The sequence below is a fragment of the Nematolebias whitei genome, chromosome 23, assembly GCF_014905685.2.
Source record: "Nematolebias whitei isolate Nwh7 chromosome 23, NemWhi1, whole genome shotgun sequence".
NCBI classification, from domain to species: Eukaryota; Metazoa; Chordata; class Actinopteri; order Cyprinodontiformes; family Rivulidae; genus Nematolebias; species Nematolebias whitei.
In genome coordinates, this window is record NC_056520.1 from 1,474,754 (window position 1) to 1,483,629 (window position 8,876).

An 8,876-nucleotide genomic window follows, 5' to 3' on the forward strand; every position below is an offset into this window, starting at 1 on the left:
GGGGGGGGGGGGTGTAGTGGATCCTCCAGTATGTGCATCTTTATCTCGTGTTGCCAGCACTTTGCCTGGCTGCAGAGAGACAAGCAGCAGCCTCCCTGTCCTCCTGCTTCCTCCAATCCTCAAACAGAAGGCTCACTTTAGAGGATAGATTAAAGCTGCAGCCATGCTTTTACGATCAATACCCTCCACACGCTCGGATCCACGCTCTTCATTCAAACCTTTTCGTAGAGGGTGCGGATACATCACCCTTCCTCGTTAACCCCAGCTATTACAGTAACACCGTCCTCCCTGACAGGCCCCCATTTGAGCAGATGGCTATCATAGATCTGATTGGATTTGCTAATTCATGAGCTAAACGTTCCTTTTTTTCCTCCTCCCCTCCCTTCTCCCATTACGTCGACACGTGTTAAGCGACTTCAGGCTGTTGTATCTTAAAATATCAGCTGATGATGACCCAAATTGTGGTGGGAAATGATACGCTCGTAGCTACTTTTTCTTGCCCTTTGCAAGGGAAAAACATCATCCAGTTTTAGGACTCCAGGGCTGTGGTGAATTATAGTCGGGTTTTATCATCCACGAGCCTGTGGTTCCACATCAACACCTCTGCTCTGACACTTGTCACGGGCCGCTGCCTGCACAGGTGCCGCTGGTTTGACGTTCATCAGAGGCGATGACTGCTGGACCCAAGTGCTTCTCTCAACATAGCAGACAGAAGCTCCAGTCAAAGTCCATCCACCTCACTTCAGACGCCATCAGCTCTAATGTCCCGACAACTAAAATCCTTTCAGGTGGACAATCCTGCTCTGTTCAGAAAAAAAGAGCTTTATTTTCATCGCACTATGCAGAGTTTTCCTTTATCTTGTGGGTGGTGGAGTGTTTACGTGTGTGGGCGGGTGTTGGTCAATACTAATGACTCAATGATTACTTCACCAGGAGACTCCTGGATCTAACGATTGATTTTCCAAAGTACGCTGGTTCTCCTGTGCATTTCTCCTCATGGAAAGTCTTGACTTGTACAACCCCCAGTTTGGGAAAAAGTCGTGACGATGTGTAAAATGTAAATAAAATCAGGATACAGTGACTTCTAACTTGTATTAAAACTCATATTGTATTCCAGATGGAGCATAGCAAACACATCAGATGTCAGTTTTAATTTGATGGCAGCAACTTGTTGTTCCAGGTCTATGTTTCCTGTTGTGAAGCATCATTTCTTTTAACTGGAGACCAGTTGTTGGAGATTTTGGAGGGAACATTGTCCCATTCTTGTCTGAAGCATGATTCCAGCTGTTCAACAGTCCTGGGTCATCTTTGCTAGATGTTTTGCTTTATGTTGCATCAAATGTTTGCAGTTGGGGAAAAGACGACTGTATGCAGTCCAGTTCAGCACCTGAACTCCTCTCCTACAAGGCCATGTTGTAATGGACAGACTTTGTGGTTGAGCGCTGTCTTGCTGAAATATGCAAAACCTTCTCTGATAAAGATCAGGATGGGAGCACACATTGCACCCACTTCTTCCTTTTTGGGTCATGGGTGCGTCACTGGTGCCCATATCCAGCAGTCACTGAGCAAGAGGCGGGGGACACCCTGGACTCTCCGGGTACTCCGGTTTCCTCCCACAGTCCAAAAACATGCATGTTAGACTGACTGGTAACTCTAAATTGTCCCTAGGTGTGAGTGAGAGAGTGAATGGTTGTTTGTCTCTATGTGTCCCTGTGATGGACTTGTGACACATCCAGGGTGTACCCCGCCCCTCGCACAGTGATTGCTGGACATGGGCACCGGCGACCCCCGTGACCCAAAATGGAAGAAGCGGGTAAAGATAATGGATGGATGGATGAACATAGTTCCAGCTTGCTCAGAACTTGGGTTGTACATCAGATAAATTTGAAACTGCATCCTGGTTTAAAATAATATATTTAGAATATTGGAGGTGCTACTAAAGTAGAGAAAATTCTAAATAATAAATTAGTAGAAATTACAAATTAGACAAAGCTCTGATTGTTTTAAGATGAAAATCAACAGGTTTGGTGTTAGTGGGGAAATAAGACTCGGACTTGCTCTCTGATCACTCAAGGTTTAATATAAGTGTTATGTGTTGTCATCATTGTATGTTTCCATACAATGGTGAAATTGGTTCTCTGCATTTAACCCATCGCACCTGAAATACACCCAGGTGGAGCAGTGGGCAGCTATATAAGCACCTGGTGAACAATTTGAGATTGGGTGTCTTGCTCAGAGACACACGGCATATGGGAATGGCTGGGGATAGAGCCTGGGGCTTTCGGGTCCCCAGTCAGCTGCCCTACCTCTACCCCAACTCAGCCCCATCTTAAACATCTTCTGAACGCGGTCTGGGACTCATAATTTAGTTTTATGAATCAAAAACTACTTAAAAAAAAACTTGAGAGGATTTAGCGCCCTGTGACTGAGAAAAATCTCAGCAACAGTGTAAATCAAATCCCGGACGAGCCCCCAATATTTTGTGGCCTATATCAGAGACCATAATAAAAAAGGGCAAGCATGGTGGAATAACTTAGAAATGTTTTATTTTTAACTAAATCAGAAAGGAATCTAGAAAATAAAAAGTGGAGCCCCTCTTTCTGAAAAGGGTAGTCTTTAAATGAACTCCCCCAGAAACTCTGCCCAGCTGTTTTCAGTTCCCAATTAGCTCCCAATCACCCATGGAACCCAAAACACATACAGGAACCCAGAGAATAGGGCCTGGGGTCATAACATTGGAGACGAAAAAAGGGAATAAATTGCTACCAAACTGAGACATAATTAAGACCTTTTGTGACTAAATTTCTGCAACAAATTTTGCACAAATCTATGCTTTGTTCCATGAATGATAGTTACGCTAATGTGTTGATACCAATTTGGTTTGATTCCAATTAAAAATGTACATATTTTCTCACATCTTTGTGCTTCCAGCTGTCACACCACAATGAAATCCAAGCTTAACTGACTCATGTTACTAAAAACTATTACCGGTAATCAGGTTGGATACATTTCAAGCGCCAAATAACCTGGTTGCACTTACCCACCCATGATTTTTAAATGAGTATTTATAGTAACTTTTTGATACTCCTTACTGTGAAGCAACAGTGCTTTACTCTTTGGACAAACACTAGATAAAGGCAAAGATTTAAAATCTAACTCTCTGTTACTAAAAATGCACATTCCCTGACATGTTCATCAAAAATAGCCCAAACATAAACAGAAAAGTAAACTTGCTGGTAAATGGAGATTAAAAACTGAGCCAACTAATAAAAGACACAGAATGCAAAACAAATGGGCTCAAAACTATTTGCCAATTTAAAAAAAAAAATGTTATGAATGTTTGATTCAGTCTGTTTTGTTGTTATTTCATTGCCCTCAGTGAATTTTAACATTTCAGCCACTAACAGCTAAATTAGCTGTTAGCGATTAGAACATCTGATTGTCAAGTATTTCATAAGTATTTTATGTTTAAGGGATTTTATTCAAGAACCCAACTGGTCTGAGTCGACCAATATCAGAAATTCAGCTGTTTTTACAGCAAGGTGGAAAACTCGCAGACATAGCAGAAGTCTATGAAGATAAATTAGTCTCAAAAGTAATCACACAAGCATGCAACGATACTTGTATACATACAAGAAGTGTACCACAAGATTCACAAATATATAAAGTTTTCAAATGTATACTTTTCAATATGCCCAAGTACAGTATGGACAAGTTAATTCCACTGAGCCACGGGAACTCATTTACAAGAGACCTGAATTTTGACAAAGAGTGATGACAACTGTGGACATTCATAAAAAGCATACAAATTCAGTTCAGGCCACATTGAGGGAACACTGCAGGTAATAATGTCCTGAGAGCGCACGCTGTAGCTGCACTCACGCAGCGACATGTAGGAGGAGATGTATGAAGGCAGCAGACCAAGAAGTGATTTAAAGATGAAAATGTACCAGTCTGTGTAAAGTTAATGATGACCAGTTAACCAGTGAATACTGGGTGCAGTGGTGGGTACAGCAGTTAGAGCCAAGTTATGAATCTTAATGCAACGTGATAGACAACATCCAACATCTGCAGGGTTCTTGTAGGAGCGTTCATGTAAATAATGTCACCGTAATCAATAATACAGTAGACAGTAATAGACAGTAAAGGAGACAGTAATACATGCATTCATTACATCTAGGCTTGATTACTGCAATTCACTCCTGTTTGGTATCAGTCAGACCTCCATTGCACGACTACAACTGGTCCAGAATGCAGCAGCCCCATTTTTAACCAGTACAGGCAAAAGAGAGCACATTACACCAGTTTTGGCCTCACTGCACTGGTTACCGGTTCACCTTCGAATCCAGTTCAAAATACTCCTGTATGTCTACAAATCACTGAACAGTCCCCCCCCCCATCTCTCTGATCTGCTACAACCATATGTCCCACCACGTTCCCTGAGGTCAGCAGACCAGTTGCTCCTCACAGTTCCAGGAACTCGTCTTAAGCACAGAGGTGACAGGGCCTTCTCTGTAGCAGGACCAAGACTTTGGAAAGAGTTACCTCTGCTTGTCAGACAGGCCCCCTCCCTCTCGTTTTTCAAATCCCGTCTAAAAACTCACTACTATTCAGTAGCTTTCAACACAAGATGATCTGTGTTTTGAACCTGTACGCTCCACACTGGTTTGTTGTCATATTTTTTATCTGCATCGTTTTTATGTCTATATTCTGATTTACTTCATTTTGTATTTTGCTTTGTGTGTTACATGTTGTTCTGGCTGTACAGCACTTTGGTTGGACTTGTCGCTGTTTTAAGTGCTCTATAAATAAAATGGTATTGTATGGTAATCAATGGAGGGAAGGAAAGTTGTAGTTACAAGATGCATTCAGAGTTAGACAGGATCTATTTCTGAAAAAGAAACCCAGTTTAACTTTCAGTTTCTTTACCAAGTTTTCCATGTGGAGCTTAAAAGAGAGATGTGAGTTGACCAAGATACCCAAATATTTGTAGGAATTGACAAACTCAATAGGAACACCATTAGAAGATAAAACTGAGGGAAGAACTGCTGGGACCGATTTCCTGTTTGACAACAGCATCCCTTTGGTTTTATCGGCATTTAAGACAAGTTTGAGACGGAGCAAATCTGACTGGATGATGTCAGAAGTGGATTGCAAAAGTTGGAAAACCTTAGCAACTGTTTTAGCTCAACAATAAACAACTGTATCATCAGCATAGAAATGTAAGGATGCATCAGGAATGATCTGACCTACATTACCTGCATATATTGTAAAGAGAGTGGGACCTAAGACTGAGCCTTGAGGTACACCATTGTTAACTGTTAAATAACTGGAAGAGGTACCATTATGTTGGATAAGTTGTCTCTGCTCTAAAAGATAGTTAAGAGAACCAACCAATGGTGTGAGCTGAATATGTTATGCATAGAAATTGTCAAATACATGTGCACAAATCACACGCTGTGGACGGATCAGTCAACACAAGTGCACAAGGCTTTGTTATCGCTCCAGATTCACAAAAATAATGCTGTGTTCAAGGCAGGCGAAAACATGGGACATCTGAACCTTATCAGATTTACTGAGTTACTGGTTAAAAAAAACAAAACATGTATTTAACTTGACACAGGAGCTCATAATCCCTATATTAAAACATACGCTTACAGTGATTTTACTGGATCCACAAAATGTTAATTTGGTGGAAATACACAACCTAAAATATTTAGGTAATTCTTCATTAGGGAAATCTACCAGGAAAATGTATATATTACCAGAAAAAGAAAATCTGTATTTTTTTTCGCAAGAAGAATACTCTACCAAATTTGAGTAGTTTATTTCAAAAGTAAAGTTCACAAAATTATATTCTTGTGGAATAATTACAAAGTACAAGGAAAATAAACAATTTCCATGTTTTGTGTGTGTGAACTGTACATTTGAAATAAACTACTCAACAAATATTGTTGTTCAGATGCAAATCTTGTTGCGCACTTGTGCGACTATTTTTGAGACTAATTTATCTCCATACAGGTCTGCCACCGGATGTGAAGGATTCAGTTCATTGAGTCCTCACACGTGAGTCCTGACTCTGTGAGAGGATTCGGATCATTAAGCCTGAGAGAGTCAGTAACCGACCAACTGTAGGACTCAACTTAATTTTTCTTAAGAACTTCGTCCCTGTTCCACTTTTTGTACCATTTATAAACAAAGCAGTGGCATTTTGCCATTTTAGATTATTACAAACATAATTTGCAATTTATAATTGGATTTTATAGAAGAACTTTGATGGAATAATACTACTGAACAATGAGATTTTAAAATTTATATTTTATACTATTCTATGGAAAAAAATTGCATTTTTTTCTGATTCCCACTAACAACTCATTTTTTAAAATATGAGGGATAAAAGACGTGTCCTGGTCAAAAATAACACCAATATTTTTAACATTAGAGCTGGAGGCCAGATTAATGACATCCAAGGAGGGAGAAAGAATGAAACATTAATTCCTAAGGTGCTCAGGTCCAAAAACTAAAACCTGCGTCTTATCTGTGTTTCAAAGCAGAAAATTAAGGGTCATCCAGGTTTTTATGTCTTTAAGACATGCTTGCAGTCTAAGTAGCTGATTGATCATTGGGTTTAATGGATAAATATAATTGTGTGTCATCAGCATAACAATGAAAATTTATCCCATGCTGTTTAATAACTTTACCTAATTGAAGCATATATAAAGTAAAGAGTATTGGTCCAAGCACTGAACCTTGAGGAACTCCATGACCAACTTTGGTGTATGAAGATTTATTATTTACATTTACAAATTGGAATCTTTCAGATAGATATGATTTAAACCAATTGTAATCCCACTATCATATTCAAGCCTCTGTAGTAAAATATTATGATCAGCTGTATCAAATGCAGCACTGAGGTCTAACAGGACCAGTAGAGACACCAGTCCATTGTCAGAGGCCATGAGAATATTATTAGTGACTTTCACCAGTGCAGATTCAGTGCTGTGGTGAGCTCTAAACCCTGACTGAAACTCTTCTAACAGATTGTTTTTTTGCAGATGATCACGTAACTGACCTGCAACTATTTTCTCTAGAATTTTTTTAGATGAAAGTTAGATTAGATATAGATCTATAGTTGGCCAGGATTCCTGAGTCAAGGATATGTTTCTTAAGTAAAGGTTTAATTACAGCAACCTTAAAGTGCTGTGGTACGTAACCGTTTATTACAGACAAATTAAGCAGATCCAAAATGTGGACATCAATCAGAGGAAATGTCTCTTTAAACAGTCTGGATGGGATGGGATCTAGCAGACATGTGGATGGTTTGGATGAAGCTCTGTTTTGCTAACAGTTCAGCTGCTAACCGGAACTAGCCGGCCAAGCAGGCCAGCTGAAGGGAACTGATCAAACAGGGAATCGAGATCACACCCAAAACTGCAAATTAATCAAGTCACGTCTCATTCCCACCAACTCCCAGAGGGACCACACGTGCGAAGTCGTGCATGTGCGCTTGTTAAATGGTCAATTTCTGGCTGTTTATCCGGCGTTGAAGCTGAAACGAGACGCCGGTAAAGCTGCTTACTGTTTTCGTCATTTGATACATGATTTCCATCCAGCGTTGGGACACTCAGTGGTTCTGTAATGGGGATTTTTGCTCACATTGGGATAATTACTGCTTTTGTGCTGACCCTTGAGCAACGCGAAAAAAAGATTAAAAATAGCTAAACTCTTTTCATTTTGTCCCGGGAAAAACAACCACTTTCCGAAGTCTTTGAGGGCTCCGTTCTGCATTCATTAGAAGAACATCCTGGCTGCTAATTCAACATCCTAGTGGAATAATCTGCACACATAATTAGGAACCCTAGTCAGAAAATTCACAGAGAAGAGTGCTGCTTGCTATGCTGAAATGAGGCTCGGGTTTAAATGAGCTCGATTCACAAAAAACAATTTAAAAATGAAGAGGGAAAATAATACAGAAAAACTGAAGGACGTTAGGTTTTAGTTGTTTGACTTGTTACAGATTAAGGTGAAGTTACCAACCAATAGATGTGATCATATTCTAAATGAACGCTTCTGCAAATATAGAAGAAATTTAAAATACATGTTCAGTCAGGTTATCTGGATGGTTTCGTTTTTTTTTTTTGTTTGCTGAGACATTTCGTCCTTCATCCAAAGGACTTCTTCAATCTGAGGAGACACCAAACGAACTGATTCCCTCAAACAGCTCACTCCATAGTGTTGTCGATTTTTACCTGGACTGAGCATGAACTTTGCTGTTTTGAACTTCTTTGGCATGGCTGTCCCAGAGGAGTTGACGAGGGAGAGGGCGGGCCCCAGAGGCCTTCTTAGCACCAGCAAACTGGTTTTTTTTCACCACTATGGAATACAGTTGTCCCTCGCTACTTCGAGGTTCGTTTTTTGCGGACTCGCTCTATCACGGTTTTTCAAAATAAGATTGGACACACAACTGGCTGATTGATGGATGAGGCGCATGATTGGCATGGGATTTTTACTTAAAATGAATTATTTTAAATTATTTAGCACCTGCTAAATAATGCAGGTGTGCAAGTGACAGCTTGGGCTGTGTGCAGTACCTTTTTTTGATACCTGTGAGAAAATTTTGAACACTTTAGTAATGTTAGATGTCAGTTGGATCAGGTTAAAATGAGGCATCCATCCATCCATCCATCCATTATCTTTACTCGCTACTTCATTTCCAGTAGGGCTGCACAATATTATCACCATGGTATCGGTATCGGCCGATATTAGTGATAAAGTTAAATATCGGACATCAGCCAATCCATCAAAATAACTCACCGATATACATAAAAGGCTTCTTTTTTAAGTTATTTAAGAAAATGTCAAGTATATATATATAT

At 39.9% G+C, this 8,876-nt stretch overlaps 1 protein-coding gene across 1 annotated transcript in view; it reads right to left on the minus strand.

Moving 5' to 3' along the window:
• LOC119428999 (E3 ubiquitin/ISG15 ligase TRIM25-like) overlaps positions 1 to 8,876 on the minus strand; it is a 12,545-nt gene that overhangs the window by 1,808 nt on the left and 1,861 nt on the right. The window lies entirely within an intron of this gene.